Below are 18,736 nucleotides of genomic sequence, written 5' to 3'. Positions count from 1 at the left end.
CTGAGGCGGAAGAACCGGGAGAGGCCGTCAGCGTTGGTGTGGTCCGTACCAGGGCGATGTTCTACGGTGAAATCCATCCCCTGGAGGGAGATTGACCACCGCAGTAGCTTGGGGTTTTCTCCTCGCATCTGCATGAGCCATCGCAAGGGCCGATGGTCGGTTTGTACTTTGAAATGGGTGCCAAACAGGTAAGGGCGCAGCTTCTTGAGGGCCCAGACTACGGCAAATGCTTCGCGCTCAATGGTGCTCCACCTCTGTTCTCTGGGCAACAGCCGCCGGCTGAGGAAGGCGATGGGCTGGTCTAGGCCGTGGTCATTCACCTGGGACAGGACGGCTCCAATGCCATGCTCGGAGGCATCGGTCTGGACTACAAACTCCTTGGAGTAGTCGGGAGCCTCGAGGACGGGGGCCGTGCACATGGCCTTCTTTAGGGCATCCAACACTTCCTGGCAGGCAGTCGTCCACTGCACCCTCTTGGGCTGTTTTTTTGATGTGAGTTCGGTGAGGGGGCCAACCAGGCTGCCATACCCCCGGATGAATCTTCGGTAGTAGCCAGTGAGGCCCAGGAAGGCTCGGACCTCCGTTTGGGTGGTGGGTGGTTCCCAGGCTAGGATGGCGTCGATCTTTGGCTGTAGAGGGGCGACCTGACCGCTCCCGACCTGGTGCCCCAGGTAGACTACTGATCCTTGCCCAATCTGGCACTTGCTGGCTTTTACTGTGAGGCCTGCCTGGTGCAGGGCGGTTAGCACTCTCCGGAGGTGCTGGAGGTGCTCACTCCATCCGGAACTGAAAACGGCGATGTCGTCTAGATAGGCCGCACTGAACTGTTCCATCCCGGCCAGGACCCTATTCACCAGTCGCTGGAAGGTGGCCGGGGCATTTTTCATTCCGAAGGGCATTACGCGGAAGCGATAATGCCCATCTGGGGTGGAGAAGGCGGACCGCTCCTTGGCTTCTTCTGTGAGCGCAATCTGCCAGTATCCGCAGGTGAGGTCGAATGTGCTGAGGAACCGGGCCGCCCCGAGTCGGTCAATGAGCTCGTCGGCTCGGGGGATGGGGTGGGCATCGGCCCGGGTGACGTCATTGAGCCCCCGGTAGTCCACGCAGAATCGGAGCTCGGGGGCGACACCGGGGGCCTCTGCCTTCGGGACTAGGACCACGGGGCTGGCCCAGGGACTATCGGATGGCTCGATCACCCCCAGGGTCAACATCTTCGAGACTTCAGCTTGAATGCAGGACTGGACTCGGTCAGGGACTCGGTAGGCTCGGTGTCTTACTGGCGGGCTGTCCCCGGTGTCCACGTCATGGACACACCAGTCGGTGACTCGGGGGATCAGGGAGAAGAGGTCGGAGAATTGTCCTAGGAGCTGGCGACAGTCCGCTTGTTGCTGGTCAGTGAGGGATGGGGAGAGGTTCACTCCTTCCACGGAGCCATCCTTCTCCTTGACACACAGGAGGTCCGGGAGGGGATCGGACTCATCTTCGGCCCCGTCATCGGTGGCCAGCAGGAGGCTCAGTTCTGTCCGTACGAAGTGAGGCTTGAGGCGGTTCACGTGTAGGACCCGCAGGGGATCCCGGGGCGACTGGACGTCCACCAAGTACGTGACTGGACTCTTCCGCTCAATCACCTTGAAGGGCCCGGTCCACTTGTCCTGGAGGGCGCCAGGCTTCACGGGGGCCATGACCGATGCCTGCAGGACCGGCTGGAACTCGACCAGAGTGGCATTCTGGTCGTACCAGCGCTTCATCTCTTCTTGGCTTGCCTCCAGGTTGGCCTCGGCCAGCTCTCGGAACTTCCTGGTCTGGTTCCGGAGGGCCAGAACGTACTGGAACACATCTCGTGGGGTGGTCTGGGGTGCTGCCTCCCACCCTTCCTTAACCAAGCTGAGGGGACCTCGGACGGGGTGCCCATATAGTAATTCAAACGGGCTGAACCCCAAGGACTTCTGTGGGACTTCCCGGTAAGCGAACAGGAGGCAGGGGAGCAGGACGTCCCACTTACGCCGGAGGGGTTCTTCTAGGCCGTTGATCATCCCTTTCAGAGTCCGGTTAAACCTTTCTACTAGGCCGTTCCCTTGGGGATGGTACGGGGTGGTGAACTTATGGGACACCCCACATTGTTGCCACAGGGACGTCATGTATTTTGAGATAAAATTAGTGCCGTGATCGCTCACGACCTCGCGGGGAAAACCCACCCGGGAAAAGATCCCCATCAGGGCTCGGCCCACCACGGGAGCCGTGATGGTGCGTAGGGGGATCGCCTCAGGGTATCGGGTGGCGTGATCCACTAGGACCAGAATGAAACGGTGACCTTGGGAGGTGGGGGGATCCAGGGGCCCCACGATGTCGATTCCGACTCTTTCGAATGGGGTACTGACGACCGGGAAGGGTTGGAGGGGAGCCTTGCGCTTCCCCCCACTCTTCCCACTAGCCTGGCACGTGGGACAGGACTTGCAGTGGGCTTCTACAGCTACTCTCATCCTAGGCCAGTAAAAGTGAGTCACGAGACGGCTGTAGGTTTTGTCTTGCCCCAGGTGGCCGGCGAGGGGGACGTCGTGGGCCAAGCCCAGGAGGAAGTCTCGGAAGCATAGGGGTACCACCAGCACCCGGCCGGATCCTAGCTCCACCGACTTCTGCTCACTGTACAAGAGGTTATTCTCCCAATAAACTCGGTGCGTTCCGGTTTGGTCGCCTGCGGCTTGGCCCTCGGCCTGGTGCCGCAGTCCGACCAGGGAAGGACAGGTGGCTTGCTCCCGGCAGAACTCCTCCCGGGTGGGCCCGCCCTCGTGGCGCCACGGGGCCAATTCAGCCAGATCGCCTAGCTCGGGGACCGGGGTGGTGTCGGACGGTGAGGGTTCGTCGCTGGCGACTGACCCTCCCGATGGGGAGACGGGAGGACCCTCGGCGGGGACTGCTCTGACTCCCTCGGTCGGGGGGTCCTCGACTTCCCCCAGGGGGGTGAGTCGGGCGGACATAGATCGGGTGGTGGCGCACACCCACTCGGGGAGTCCCATCATCCCTAGGTGGGCCTTGCGCTCGACGTACTTCCAGGGAGAGCTCTCCAGGTCGTTCCCTAAGAGGCAGTCGACCGGCTGGGAGGTTCTTACGGCAACCCTCAGTTTACCTACCACCCCTCCCCATTCAAACGGCACCAGGGCTACCTGACACATACTCTCTCTATTATCTGTGGAAATTATGGGGCACAAGACGTTGGGCAGGATCTGCTCCTCGGGGACTAAGTGCCTGAGGACACCGGTGATGCTGGCCCCGGTGTCTCGCAGGGCTTCTATTTGGTGGCCATTGATCTTGACGAGCTGCCCGTACTTCTTCGTGTTGGAGGGCAGGAGGCTACCAGGGACCATCTCTCTATCTCCCAGGGATACTAGGGCCATAGCGGCGTGTTCCCACTCCCCGGTGTCCTCAACCTCCTCCCCCAGGGCTCTGTTGGCTATCTGTCTAGCAGGGTTTGCAGCAGGGGGGACCTGGGGGGCCATGGGGCACTCCGGGTCATTGGCGTAGTGCCCGGGCCTCTGACAACGGAAACAAGTGATGGTTACCCGGTGCCCCCGTCTCCCGGGGGGTCCGGAGACTGGTGGGGGGGGCGCCGGGAAAGGTGGAGGTTGGGCCTTCGGGGGACTCGACTGGGACTCTCTCTGCCCTCCCTGGTTCCCTCCCCCTCTCTGGCGGGGTGGTCCCTGACTGGCTCGGGGGTATTCTCCTACACTGCTCCGGGGGACCCGGGTGTTGGTCCAGCGGTCTGCTTCCACAGCCAGCTTCCGGGGATCGGTGAGTTTGCTGTCGAGCAGATGCTGGCGTAGTTCCACAAAGCAGTTCGCCGCCAGGTGTTCCCACAACATGAGGTCGGTGAGTTCCTCGAGGGTGGTGACCTTGCTGCCCTTGATCCACCCATCGAAGGCCCGACTGAAAAAGTTTACATACTCCACCCAGGTGGTGCCCGGGATCTTCCTGCAGTCCCGGAATCGCTGACGGTACATCTCTGGGGTGAGGCCGTACCTAGTGAGGAGAGCCTCTTTCATGTGGCTGTAGGAGGTCTGCAGGGAGAGGGGTAGGTCGAGCAGGGTGTCCCTTCCTTCGCTCAGAAACCGTCCCCACAGCCCTGCCCCCCAGTCCTTCTGCGGGACCCGATGAGAGGTCATGGCGACCTCGTAGGCCCTGAACCATTGTTGAATGTCATCATTTTTATAATATTCTTTGACCACGTCCTTGGGGATGTGGACCTTCTGTTCCGCCGGGGAGGCCGCCTCTCGGTTCCCCGGGGGCCTCGGGGGCCTCCCTTCCTCGTTTCTGGCTTTGAGCTCGATCTCCTTCAGGCTGCGTTCGTGCTCTAGTTGGAGCTTCCTTCCTTCGTGCTCCCGTTGGAGCTTCTTCTCTTCCAATTCGCCTTGTACGCGCATTTGTTCTACTGCTAGCTTTTTTTCCGCTAATTTCAATTCGCCTTCGATTTTGAGTTTGGCTAACTCGAGTTCGTGATTGCGACTTCTATCTCTGTCTGCGAGCTCTTCCGGGGAAAGGCCCCCGTCTGGCACGAAGCCTCGCACCTGATTGCTGCTGCTTTCGCCTTGGGTGGGTTCTGCTTCGTCGTATCGCTCCCCCATGCCTTCTGGGCGGGAGGCCCTGGCATCCACCCAAGCTTTCAGTGCTTTCTGTAAATCTTCTTTGGTGTTGAGACCGGTGGTAGCGATTTTAAGTTCTTTGCAGAATTGCTTCAGTTCTTTGTGCGTGTATTCTTCTAGTTGTTCCACCTGGAACACCCTGTTGGTGTTGGTTTCTGCGGGGCTCATGGCGCTTCCTTCTGCCATCTTTGTCGGTAGTGTGTCAGTCGTTCACGGTACGATCTCTAGGTTATGGGCCCGAATCCCGTCGCTTGCCACCAATGTTAGAAGGCGACCTCAGAGGAGCCCGGAGGGGGCCCTGACTATCCTGAGACCCACCCTCAAAGTATCATAGCCGGGCACTGGCGGGAGATTCCGCAGGGGAGGAATCTCGTATTTAGGATCGTACACTTGGCACCACACGACAAAGAGACACCACACCGAGGGTTCTTAGGATTCAAGCTTTATCAATTCGAAGTGGTAGGATCTTTATGATCAGCAAGGCAGATATTTACAAGCAGAGCGTGGGCTCACAGAGTCTTGGCGGGGGTAGGAGGTAGCGGGACAGTCTTTGGGGGGATATGGATCAAATGCAGGAGCGTACCCGGCGCACATCTCACAATCCTCGAGCTGGGGGATACGCTTGTCGTCGTGGGGTCCGGCGGGACCAAAGAGAGTCTGGGGGAGCCGCGAGTCACTCAGCAGGCTCAAGCACAAGTTCGGAGGTCTTACGATCTTCAGAGAGCCGCGAGTCACTCAGCAGGACTCAAGCACAAGTTCGGAGGTCTTACGATCTTCAGGGAGCCGCGAGTCACTCAGCAGGGCTCAAGCACAAGTTCGGAGGTCTTACTATCTTCAGGGAGCCGCGAGTCACTCAGCAGGGCTCAAGCACAAGTTCGGAGGTCTTACGTTCTTCAGGGAGCCGCGAGTCACTCAGCAGGCTCAGGTACCAGTTCGGAGGTCTTACGATCTTCGGGGAGCCGCGAGTCACTCAGCAGGGCTCAGATGTTCCAAGGCGAATCTACCGGACAGTCCCAGAGCACCCCTTGTTATAGGTCGACCCCTCTATGATGTCCGGAGTCTGTGCAGGCAGGGGTCTTGTCACCTGGGGGTCGCTTGTCGAGGTTTCCTGCCATTGTCTTTTGATCCTTTCAGGGCCGGGTCGGGAGGAGTCCCAGACACCCAGCAGGCGTGGAGCCAGCCCTCAGGGAGGCCGGAGGGCCGATCGAAACCCATCGTCCCAGGGGAGTTCAGAGGTGCGATAGAAACTGCTCCTCCCTCTCTCATCCCCTGGAAGCGTGATGTCCTCCAGCCGGAGTGGCGCCTCTAGGCCCGGGTTGTGCTGGGGCCGGGCGGCCATCTTGGTGCACGAAGTGGGCACGCGTGCCCGGGGTGGCCGAAAGGAGAGAGGCCATGGACGGGGAGGCCCGGGTCGCGTGTGTGTGTCCTGGTGGGAAGGATCGGCTGGGCCGTGTGCTTGGGGTCCCTGGTACCAGGTTAGGTAGTGCGAGGACAGGAAGAGCCATGCTACGAGGCCGGGTCTAACAATCCGCATTCCTCACGGCGCTGACGGCGTCCAGCCATATCTGCTCCTTGGCAGAGGCGTCTACCTGTGAGGATGAACAAGTGACACTACATCAATACACCTTGCACATGTCACAGGGACACAGATTAGAACACATTTGCTGTTTACAACAAGGCATAGTGTGCATCCAACGCATTGCAACTTTGTCATAGGGACATGATCCTCTGGGGGAAGGCCAAAAGCAGTACGTGCCATTGAAAGGACACAGGTGGAATGAGGGCAACTACACAATCAATGAGCCAGGCTCACACTGTGCATCACACCCACCCCTCCTGTCTCAGGGCACTGCTGGGAGGACTCTGCACCCACCCCTCCTGTCTCAGGGCACTGCTGGGAGTGATAGGCCCCCACCCCTCCTGTCTCAGGGCACTGCTGGGAGGACTCTGCACCCACCCCTCCTGTCTCAGAGCACTGCTGGGAGTGATGGGCACCCACCCCTCCTGTCTCAGGGCACTGCTGGGAGGACTCTGCACCCACCCCTCCTGTCTCAGGGCACTGCTGGGAGTGATGGGCACCCACCCCTCCTGTCTCAGGGCACTGCTGGGAGTGATAGGCCCCCACCCCTCCTGTCTCAGGGCACTGCTGGGAGGACTCTGCACCCACCCCTCCTGTCTCAGGGCACTGCTGGGAGGACTCTGCACCCACCCCTCCTGTCTCAGGGCACTGCTGGGAGTGATGGGCACCCACCCCTCCTGTCTCAGGGCACTGCTGGGAGTGATAGGCCCCCACCCCTCCTGTCTCAGGGCACTGCTGGGAGGACTCTGCACCCACCCCTCCTGTCTCAGGGCACTGCTGGGAGGACTTTGCACCCACCCCTCCTGTCTCAGGGCACTGCTGGGAGGGCTCTGCACCCACCCCTCCTGTCTCAGGGCACTGCTGGGAGGACTCTGCACCCACCCCTCCTGTCTCAGGGCACTGCTGGGAGGACTCTGCACCCACCCCTCCTGTCTCAGGCCACTGCTGGGAGGACTCTGCACCCACCCCTCCTGTCTCAGGGCGCTGCTGGGAGGACTCTGCACCCACCCCTCCTGTCTCAGGCCACTGCTGGGAGGACTCTGCACCCACCCCTCCTGTCTCAGGGCACTGCTGGGAGGACTCTGCACCCACCCCTCCTGTCTCAGGGCACTGCTGGGAGGACTCTGCACCCACCCCTCCTGTCTCAGGGCACTGCTGGGAGGACTCTGCACCCACCCCTCCTGTCTCAGGGCACTGCTGGGAGGACTCTGCACCCACCCCTCCTGTCTCAGGCCACTGCTGGGAGACATCAGGCATTCCCCCCCTGGGACCCCCCCTACAGTACATAGCATGTGTGTCACACCTGGACACAATGGCAGAAGTCACAGTCACAAAAAAGGGACACAGTCTGTGGCAGTGGACACTGCACTCACCTGATAACCTGGTCGCCCATACAGCATGGGGTACCGTGGGAGGATCACTTCCACCACAGCCATGTTCTCCTCCAGGGTGAATGGCTGTGACCTCTCCACAGCCCTTGACATGGTTCCAGGGAATCAGTAGCAGCAGCTGGGTCGTGGAATACAGAGATGTGCAGGCAAGTGCTCCCTCATGGGACCTGGCTGCCTTATATCTGCCCTGCTGGCCCATCTCATGCACAGGAGTACAGAGTGATTGGTCACTCACATTTGCATCCTATGTTTCCTCCAATCCCTTCAAACCTAGCAGTCTGTGGGTTCTCTATCGTTTTTTTTCTCCTGCATGATGTCAGCCCCACAAACACATTACAACAAAGTACATTCATTCCAACTGACTTCTGCTGTGCACCTTCCAGAACAAATTCAAAATTTGAACTTGGTCTCCATGACAACCAGCATGCATGTAGGCCTTAATACTTGTCCCTCATGTGTCCCCTATGTAATTTGGAGCTTCACACACAGGTACGGTGCGTTCCGGGGCCCTAGGGCACCCCAAATGCATTGCAACGGCCCGTTAACGCGTGCCTACGTTCACTATCACTATGGGTGTCCTCGCGTATGCGTACTCGTAGTGGTACGGGCCGTACACACGCCTGTACGCTCCCTATCACTATGGGTGTCCTCGCGTATGCGTACTCGTAGTGGTACGGGCCGTACACACGCCTGTACGCTCCCTATCACTATGGGTTTCCTCGCGTATGCGTACACGTAGTGATAGTGAGCGTACAGGCGTGTGTACGGCCCGTACCACTACGAGTACGCATACACGAGGACACCCATAGTGATAGGGAGCGTACAGGCGTGTGTACGGCCCGTACCACTACGAGTACGCATACGCAAGGACACCCATAGTGATAGGGAGCGTACAGGCGTGCGTACGGCCCTACCACTATGGGTGTTGTTGCGTATGCGTACTCGTAGTGGTACGGGCCGTACACATGCCTGTACGCTCGCCATCACGATGGGTACACATACGGCAGCACTCCCATAGTGATATGGGAACGTACACAGGCCCTCTTAGCAGCAGTACGGCGGTTTTCACACATCACAGTGGTGACAGGCGGCACACAGGTAGGAATAGGGCGGACATACTTGTCCATGGATGGACATACTTGTCCATGAATGGACATCAAGGCATCGTCTGTGCATTACTACATGTGTGGGGCACAGGTGTGACAGGCTGTGATGTGGAACATTACTCCTGAGTCGAGAAGGCACCAGATGTATGATGAGATGTGTACAGATGTACTGTGTGACGGTGCAATGTGTGCCAGGCATGCCCTTGACTCCTTTGACATGTGTGCATGTCGTACTGCACACTTGGGGTGAGCGTCACTGGCATGGCACGGACACCAACACACGGAAGTGTCCCCTGATGCCCGGTACAGGGGTTACCACACCTGACTTGTCACTACCCACGGTGCACAATGTGACTATGTCATGTATGTGTGGGGGCTTCCCATCAGGTTGATGTTGGAGCACCCTCAAAAGCTGCAGCTGTTGCAGCAACCAACATGTGTCTGTGTGTAGATTGACATTGCACACTGTTCCGCACACCATGCCACTTGTGGTATCGGATGTGAGGTGCACATGTATGCATGGGACACGGAGTAGCGTGACAAGGACATGTCTGCATCCTCACAATGAATGTGTGGTGAGTCATGACATGTGCACCTTCATGGCAAGGTGTGTGGGCTGTCCTAGTGTAATGTCATGTGACCTGTGGCTCTAGTGTTCCGCTACCAGTCTCTGCAATCGGCATCCTACTTCTGCTGATGTGTGGGCGTATGTCACTCCTGTCTTGCGTCTGGCTGTTCACTTGCACTGGGACACAGCTATTCCCATGGCATGGCATGGGGAGGTTCTCAATCTCCATGTGTAGCTGGGTCTTGGTAGGAGTGTCACCTGGCAGCCATACGTGTCCAGGGCATGTAGCACATACCTGACTCCCTCTGTAGCATATGTGTATTGACAGATTAACATGTGCTCAGTACATATGAATTGTTGTCGTAGTGCACTCACTCTTCCTTGTCACTTCCAAATTACTGCAGAGCGCCGCCTCTTGCCCGACCAATTCCGGACTTGGCTGCCATGCGGGAGAATGACAGTATCCGGTGCTACCGCTTCCCCCAACCGTTGATTCTGGAGTTGACAGCGAGACTGGCACCACACCTGCAACCGCAGCACAGGTATCCTACGGCACTGACACCCCAGCTGAAGGTAATGGCTGCCCTACATTTTCTTGCCACGGGTACCTTTCAATATACCATAGCTCATGTTGGTGGCATGTCCCAGAGCATGTTCTGCCGTGTGCTGCATGATTTCTTAGAGGCCATGTTGATTCACCTGGATGACTTCATCAAGTTCCCAACCCCTGAACAGTTGACTGCGGTCAAGCGTGGATTCTATGCCCTGGGAGGGATGCCCCATGTCATTGGGTCCATAGATGGGACACATGTAGCTTTGGTACCACCACACGCACGGGAGGTAGCGTACCGCAATCGGAAGCACTACCACTCTATCAATGCCCTTGTGGTGTGTCAGTCCAACATGGTGATTTCACATGTCTGTGCTCGTTTTCCAGGATCAGCACACGATGCCTACATCATGAGGCATAGCAGGATGCCTGAAATGATGATGCAGCTGCGCAACGAAAGAGCATGTGTTGTTGGTGGGTACAGTCTGTCTGTCCTGTATTTTGCATAGCCTACCAGCACGACCGCTTCACCACTTCTAACGATGTCCATGTGCTTCCCATGTAGGGGACGCTGGCTATCCCAACATGCCATGGCTGCTCACACCTCTCCGCAACCCCATCACGCCGGCCCAGCTCCGCTACAACACCGCCCATGGCCGGACAAGGCGAGTGATAGAGAGGACGTTTGGCCTGCTGAAGAGCCGATTTCGGTGCCTCCACAAGACCGGCGGCGCGCTCCCATATGCCCCTGCGAAGGTCTGCAAAATCTTCATGGTCTGCTGCATGCTGCACAACATGGCAGTTGAGAAAGCTGTGCCACTCATCCTGGATCAACATGACGAGGACCATCCACCCGTGGAGGACGAAGGGCTTGGCAATGGGGCTAGTGATGTAGAGGATGTGGAGCCGCAAGAGGACATCCGGACTCGGCTCATACGCGACTTCTTTGCTTAGTGGTGAGTACCAGTGTCTGAGTGTGCACGCATTGGTCCCCGTGTGGCATGTGTTGTGATGTGTGTCTCCACCTGCATGTATGGCACGTGAGTCAGAGGTGTGTGTGGGTGTGTCACTGGAGTGATGGTGGCAGTGATGGTTGTATTTCCCCAGTCATAATTGTGACCTAGCATGTTGTCATCCATACATGTGTCGAGTAAATGCACATGCAAGTGGCTGTGCTTTTTGTGGCTGACTTCTTGTGTGTCTCTCTTCCCCAGGTACTTGCGCATGCCGTCTGCTGGTTGCATTGTTGTGGCACTGCTATTCCTCATGGACACGTCATCGTGGGCTAACTCAGCGTTACAGGCACGGACACGTTTGGAAGTCTCCATAGGGTAAGGGATGCATCAGGGGTGTATTGGGTGTGGCAGTTGTTCACGATGTATGCACACTGCCCCTGTCGATGTTTGGTTCCTCTGCAGCCATGTAGCATCACCATGGGACACGACATGCAGCTGTGTACACCTGAATAGATGGTCTGACTGGTTGACAGTCATCAGTGATGGGATAGTGGATTGTGATGATGGCATCAATGTGTGTGACACAGCCCTCGGACACATACGGTTAGCATTGGCTTGACATGGTGTGGGACTTCCACATCAGCGGATCAATGGTGTATGGCAGTCTCTCCGTGAGCAGCTGTGGGTGTTTAGCTGTTAGCCGACAATTGTGTGCCAGTTCCATGGCTAACACGCATTTGTGCTGCAGAAGGGGGGTGCCAGTGTTGGACCCACATGTTACTCCACAAAAAGTGTTCATGTGTACTTCAAGTTGCCTCTGCAATCCCGAAAACATGACTAATAAAGGTGTCCCTATGCCTCCAAGGTGCCTCTTCTCAGTCAATGCTGGTGTGTTGCCACGGTGCATCCAGCATGTCTGGCATGGTTTTCCCGGATAGTGGCTATGTGTCGATGTGTCGAGTTGCAAGATGCAAGCTGTGTGTGTGGGCTGAGACTGTGTATTGGGCATGATGTCCATGACTGTGTGGGTATTGTGACATGTGCCATCCCCATGCATCCAACGTTGGCCAGGCCCCCATTCTCTGCATCCACCGGACTCAGGCTTGCAGGACATGGTTCTGCCACCTGTCTACACATACCTGGGTGCCCCCCAGGACACTCCACATGATCCCAGACCTCTGCGCATGACCGTTGCTGTACTCAATGTGTCTGTCAGCACGGTTGTGCGGCCACCCCCTCAGCTGGTTGGGCCCATCACGGGTGTGTATGGTGCTCCATGTCTGTCTTGCCTAATACACTGTGACCCGTGTGTCCTGTGCCAGACTCAGGCCCCAGGGTGTGGATGGTTGAAGTCAAAAGAGAACTCAGGCATGTTTAGACTTTACAACACACATGTAAGGTAATAATGCAACCAGCAGGCATCTTCTCTTCATGGTGTGATTTTTTATTTTTGGGGGGGGGGGGATAAAGTGAGGGGCTTTAGCGGGAGTTTGGAATCCAAAGTTCAGTAGGGGAGTTGGTGTCCTTGCCATTGGAAATCCTCATAGTCCATGCCACAGTCTTTGTCAACATTGGTCAGACAGTGACCAGCAGGGCCATGTGGCAGAGAATGTCTCTTGATGCTGTGATGCTGTTGCTCCAGTGGGCCAGGTGCCAGGCCAGGTGTCCTGGGAGATGGTGATGTAGCGCCGACCCTCACGGTCCTTTCCGTGGACGACCCGGCCTCCTGCGGGGACCCTCAGAAGCAGGCCGTGACGATGTTTGGGATGCTCCGTCGGATGTCTCCTCCTCCTCCTGATCCCTCCCTGTGGGTGGTGATGTTCTACGCCGTCTGGCACAGGGAGGGTTGCCCATGTTGTCGGCCATCCGACGGAGTGTATCGTGAATCCCCTGGAACACCGTCACTTGCTCAGCCTGTCTGTCCTCCATCCTCCGTTGGTGTTGCAGTAGACAGGCATGTTGCTCCGCATGTTGCTGGGCCTGCTGGGTCTTTATCTCATCGAGGGTCCCCTTGATCTCATTGAGGGTGGACGCAACCTGGGCAATGCCCGTGGTGTCCTGCCGGTATGTGTCCATGATGTTACGGACATGGGAAAATACCGGTTCCCCAGCCAACTGGTCAGGCTCGTGCCTCCGCCGTCCTCCACTCCCACCACCCCTGCCCACTTGCACCTGGCCTGCCCTTGTGGGTACATCGGGTCTCCGGGACCCCTGAGGGGTGGCATTGGCGTTGTCGCCTGCCTCCTCCTGGGTGCCCGGGACACCGTGTCCCTCCTGGCCAGCCTGGCTGCATTGTGGTGGTGGGGCAGGGATCCTGGGTGTCTCCTGGGATGTGGCAGGAGTGGGGGTGGTGGTTGGCACAGTTGTACCTGACGCAGGTGCTGCAGGTGGTTGGACACCAGAGCGGCCAGGTCGGTCGGGGTCGTCCACAGAGTGGTGAGAGTCGTCGCTGCCGGTGGGATCGGGCTCCCGCAGATCCGGGTCCTGTGAGTCTTCCCCCCCAGTGTTGGGGGGTGAACCACGATGTTGACCTGTGTGTGAGAGAGACAATGTTAATTTTGGTCCATGCAACATCCATGTTTCATCAGTTTCAAAGTTGGCAATTTTCCTCTTGGAATTAGGATCTGTCTTGCATTCCACTCACAGTGCACTTGTGCATGGGTGTGTCCCTTGTGCAGCACTTTGGCCCCTTTAACTATGTGTGGCACAGTCTTACTTGCTGCGTCAAGTGTGACTGCAGTCAGCAGTGGAGTGGGCAGGTGTGGCGAGCCATGCATTGGCGCCTTCCGTGTAGCACTGTACATGTGCACATGGAGTGGATCCACACACTTATATAATGCAGGTAGCTGTCGTTGTGCTCGTGAACAAGTTGTGACATGGCCCTGTGTTTTGCCATGGTGAAGAGGGGGGGTTCTGGCACTGGCCACCCTTGGCTACATGCACGCAGTCTACCTGCTGACGAGCAGACATTCCCACACACCACACGGCTGATTTGCTCTCCCTGTGTCTCCCTCCCTCTCTGTCCCCCTCTCCCTCCCTCTGTGTGTCAGCCTCCTCCCTCTGTCCGTCTCCCTGTGTCTCCCTCCCTCTCTGTCCCCCTCTCCCTCCCTCCGTGTGTCAGCCTCCTCCCTCTGTCCGTGTCCCTGTGTCTCCCTCCCTCTCTGTCCCCCTCTCCCTCCCTCTCTGTCCCCCTCTCCCTCCCTCTGTGTGTCACCCTCTGTCACCTCAGCCCAGCTTCCTAAACACACACTTTTTCCAGTCCTTTGAATGGCCCTTGGCTTGTTGATGTGAGTTTGTTTCTGATCTCCAGGCACCCATTGGGTGTAGTGTCTGTGTGTGCGCTGCTGCTGTGGTTGTGTGTGCTGCCACTCTTTCACAGTGTTGGCTGTTCATTAGCTGCTGTCATGTGCAAAACAGTGCCTTCACCCCCATGTGTTGATGCAAGGCGTCCGCCATTTGCTGGCGAGTCTTTCCTGTGTGGGGACACACTGTTTGTCTGGCTGTGACCTGGGCCATATGGGCAGAGGGCATTGTTGTCTGCTTCTGAGTTGCACTATGTGATTTTTGGGGCCCACCCTCCCGCCACCCGGGTTACCGTGTCATGTGTTGGTGTCTTCTGTGGCCTGTGACTTGACATTGTCCAGCTGGGTGCATGGGGCATGGTGGCGGCAGTGGCATGTGCGTGTTCATGGAGTGTGGTTGAGTCATGCGATAGGTTGGGGTGGTTGCGTGCCTGTTAGTGATTTTGGTTGTGGATGAGGTCCCCCCCATGTGAGGTGCATTGTTCGTGTACTCACCCGGGTCTCGGAGTCCTCCTAATCCTTCGACTTCCTCCACCGGCTGTATGGCCATCACCCTCTCCTCCCAGGGCTGGTAGTGTACGGGTCTGCGGGAGGGCCCTCCTCCAGTGGCGTTGGCCTGGTTGTGTTCCTCCAGCATCTTGGCTCAGACCCTCCTCTGCAGATCGTACCACCTGGCTTGGCATTCCTGCCTGGTCCTTCTGGTGTCCGCAACAGCATTCACAGCATCGACGATGGTCTGCCACATGGCTGTTTTTGCTGCCATGCTGATCTGTCTGACCAATGTTCCAAAGAGCTGTGGCTCGACTCTGAGGATTTCATCAACAAGGACCTCCAACTCTTGGTTACTGAACTTTGGATTCTTGTTAGTGGGCATGGTGAGGGGTGTGGGTGTGGATGGTGGGGGGGTGTGTGGATGGTTGTGGGTGTGTGGGTGTGGTTGTGCAGGTGTGTGTGTGTGAATGTGATGAGGGGGTGTTTGTGAAGGTGGTTGTGTGAAGGTGTGCAAGTGTAAGGTGTGGTGAAGCTTGTAGTATGGTTCTGTGGTGTCTGGCAGCAGTGAGTCTGTTGCAAAGGCTCATGGTTTGTGTGTGTGGGCCCTTTTTATTGGTCCATTGGTGGGTGTGGCTGTGTTTGATGTTTGGGTGGGTGTGTTATAAGGAGTGGTGGTGTTTTGGGCCTCTGTTTGTTTTTGGCAATTGCAGGTCAGTGAATGTGTTTTTTTAGTGTTTGTTGGCCATGTTTAGTGGCTTTGTGCCATTCGAATAGTGTATTCTTGTGTTGTTTTGTTTTGTCCTGGTTGTGTACGTGCGTTTTGAGCGTGTGTACGGTGTGTACATGGGCCATTTGGTTGTACGGTGCTGTCCTTGTGTGTGGCTTGGTACGACTCGTACATGCGGTTGTGATGTTGGGGCCTGGGGTGCGCTCCGTACTTAGGAGGTTGTGTTGGGGGTGCAACTGGAACGTACTGGGGTGTACATTGACGGTGGTACGACACGTACAGGGGTGGGGGTAGGACTGGAACGTACTGGGGTGTACATAGACGGTGGTACGACACGTCCAGGGGTGGGGGTAGGACTGGAACGTACTGGGGTGTACATAGACGGTGGTACGACACGTACAGGGGTGGGGGTACGACTCAAACGTACTGGGGTGTACATACATGGGGGTCGGACACGTACAGGGGTGGGGGTACGACTCGAACGTACTGGGGTGTACATACATGGGGGTCGGACACGTACAGGGGTGGGGGTAGGACTGGACCGTACTGGGCTGTACATTGACGGTGGTATGACACGTACAGGGGTGGGGTTACGACTTGAACGTACTGGGGTGTACATACATGGGGGTCGGACACGTACAGGGGTGGGTGTACGACTCGAACGTACTGGGGTGTACATTGACGGTGGTACGACACGTACAGGGGTGGGGGTACGACTCGAACGTACTGGGGTGTACATAGACGGTGGTACGACACGTACAGGGGTGGGGGTATGACTCGAACGTACTGGGGTGTACATACATGGGGGTCGGACACGTACAGGGGTGGGGGTACGACTCGAATGTACTGGGGTGTACATACATGGGGGTCGGACACGTACAGGGGTGGGGGTACGACTCGAACATACTGGGGTGTACATTGACGGTGGTACGACACGTACAGGGGTGGGGGTACGACTCGAACGTACTGGGGTGTACATAGACGGTGGTACGACACGTACAGGGGTGGGGGTACGACTCGAACGTACAGGGGTGTACATTGACGGTGGTACGACACGTACAGGGGTGGGGGTACGACTGGAACGTACTGGGGTGTACATTGACGGTGGTACGACACGTACAGGGGTGGGGGTATGACTGGAACGTACTGGGGTGTACATTGACGGTGGTACGACACGTCCAGGGGTGGGGGTACGACTGGAACATACTGGGGTGTACATACATGGGGGTCGGACACGTACAGGGGTGGGGGTAGGACTCGAACGTACTGGGGTGTACATTGACGGTGGTACGACACGTCCAGGGGTGGGGGTACGACTGGAACGTACTGGGGTGTACATACATGGGGGTCGGACACGTACAGGGGTGGGGGTAGGACTCGAACGTACTGGGGTGTACATAGACGGTGGTACGACACGTACAGGGGTGGGGGTACGACTCAGACGTACAGGGGTGTACATACACGGGTGGGGGTGTACATACACGGGGGGTACGTCTCGGATGTAGGGGGGCAGGGGGGAGTGTTGGGCGCGTATGCGGGCACATGTCTCCATGGTTGCTATGGGAGTTCGGTGCGGACGGTGTTTTTTCCATACGGTTGTAACATCGGACGCACCGGATGGATCGTGATTCCTCGGTCGGACTTCACCTTTCACATTTGTACGGTACATCGTCCGAGGACGTGTCGGACACATTTTCCGACCCGAGGACGTGTGGGAAATCATTCCCGATGCGGTTCGTATGGACTTTTTACCATGCGAATCGTGATTGCCAGTTCGTACGGCACTTGTACGATTCGTACGGTAAAAAGACCGGATACGAGTCGCACGGGGATTTTTTTTACCGGATCGTAATTGGCACCTGACTGTTTTTGAGGTCTTAAAGCAAAATGAGTACAGACTCAATAATTGAGTATTAGACCATTCGAATTTTACTCCGTATTCTCAGATCAAGAGATATTATTGCCTTAGGCCAACACATGTTTCACGGCAACATGTTGATTCATCAGGGCCATGAGTTATATTGCAAATTCAGATGCTAAAATGGATGACTTAACACATTTTTATTGAATATAACGATCAACAATCTATGATGTGTTCTTCATATGTTCCACGATTACTCTTCGTAAAATGCGTTCTCTGTTTCTAATGTCCCAGTGTTCATTCAAAGTGTTATATTCACACAATATTACCGGTATGATGGACAATAGTCGACTGCCTCGGGGATCTGTAAACAGTGAATGAACACTGGAACATCAGAAACAGAGAACACATTTGACAAAAGAAACTTTCTGTTTATCACGTACCCGGATGGGTACACAGTCTAAATATCGACTTTTAAATATCGGCCTACAGAAATATCGAGTTGCAAATATCGCAGGGACAGATTATCGATATCAAGAATATCGACGACCAGAATATCGACCTGAAGGTAAGAAATGTTGTTTTTGTTATATCGAAGTTAATATTATCGATAGCAAAAAAATCGATGTTACTAATATCGATATTTATATTAGTGTTATGTATTCTATTATGTAATTCTTTGTTATATATTTTTTGTTAAGTATTGTACTTGTTTTTGAATATATGTATACATTTTTTAGAAGTTAGTAATGTTTTTTTAAGTAAATTATGTGTTTTAGTACTGTAGCGGGTTGTGGGTTTATAGGGAAATACAGTGGAAAGTAATTTACTTATAGTAAATTAATTGATAATTTTTTGTAATTATTAATTAATTATAATGAAATTATGCTTTTTAGTACCGTAGCGGGTTGTGGATTTACAGGGGAATAGTGTGGGAAGTAATTTAATTATAGTAAATTAATGAATAAGTTTGTGGAATTAGTCATTAATTTTAGTTAAATTATGCGTTTTAGTACTTTAGCGAGTTGTGGACTTATAGGGGAATAGGGTGGGAAGTAATTTAATTATAGTAAATTAATTAATAATTTTTAGGAATTATTCATTAATTTTAATTAAATTTGGGTTTTAGTTCAGTAGCGGGTTGTGGGTTTATGGGGAATAGGGTGGGAAGTAATTTAATTGTAATTAAGTAATTCATTTTATTTATTTATTGGTATTGATAATTAATTTATTGTTAATTAATTAATAATTGGTTATTAATTGTATTTATTGATTAATTGATAATTATATTAAGTGTAATAATTTATTATTGCAGCGGTTAGGGGAATAGGGTGGGAAGTAATTTAATTCGAATTAAGTAATTATTAATTTTATTTTTGTGTATTGATAATTACAATATTTTTTATTAATTATTAATTGGAAATTGATAATGTATATATTTTGGTGTTGAAAATTAATTTTTTGTTAGTTAATTATTAATTGGGAATTACTTTTAAATATTTATTATTTTTGGGTATTGAAAATTAATTTATTGTTAATTAATTTTTAATTGATCATTAATTTGTAATAA

The sequence above is a fragment of the Triturus cristatus genome, chromosome 4_1 (assembly GCF_964204655.1).
Source record: "Triturus cristatus chromosome 4_1, aTriCri1.1, whole genome shotgun sequence".
Lineage (NCBI taxonomy): Eukaryota > Metazoa > Chordata > Amphibia > Caudata > Salamandridae > Triturus > Triturus cristatus.
Note: the sequence above shows the minus strand (reverse complement) of the source record.